This window comes from Eimeria mitis, genomic scaffold (genome assembly GCF_000499745.2).
Source record: "Eimeria mitis Houghton genomic scaffold, Emh_scaff3569, whole genome shotgun sequence".
NCBI classification, from domain to species: domain Eukaryota; phylum Apicomplexa; class Conoidasida; order Eucoccidiorida; family Eimeriidae; genus Eimeria; species Eimeria mitis.
The window spans coordinates 3,310-3,580 of NW_013571913.1; the positions used below are offsets into that span (position 1 = coordinate 3,310).

The 271-nt window shown below is 54.6% G+C and overlaps 1 protein-coding gene across 1 annotated transcript in view; it reads left to right on the forward strand.

Annotated features, from left to right (window-relative positions):
- EMH_0067330 (uncharacterized protein) overlaps nt 1-271 on the forward strand; it is a gene marked incomplete at both ends in the record, with an annotated part of 3,661 nt that overhangs the window by 2,507 nt on the left and 883 nt on the right. The gene's annotated exons all lie outside the window — the stretch shown is intronic.

Consider the following 271-nt stretch of genomic DNA (forward strand, 5'->3'; position numbering starts at 1 on the left):
CACGAGCCAACCCTCAGTGAGTAATGAAGGCCTAGGGTTTAGGGTCTAGGGTTTAGGGTTTAGGGTTTAGGGTTTATGGTTCTATATGCGTTCCTGTGTGGAGTGTACGCATGCATGCTCGGGTTTGCTGCTGTGCAGGGGAAGAGCTCATCGTCTTAGACGCCACCAAGTGACGGCCTTTGTCCTCCTCACGGGGCTTTTTGCTGCTGCTGAGCATACACCGGGCACTCGCAAACAGCCGCTTCAGCAGAAGTGTCTGCTGGTGATCGCC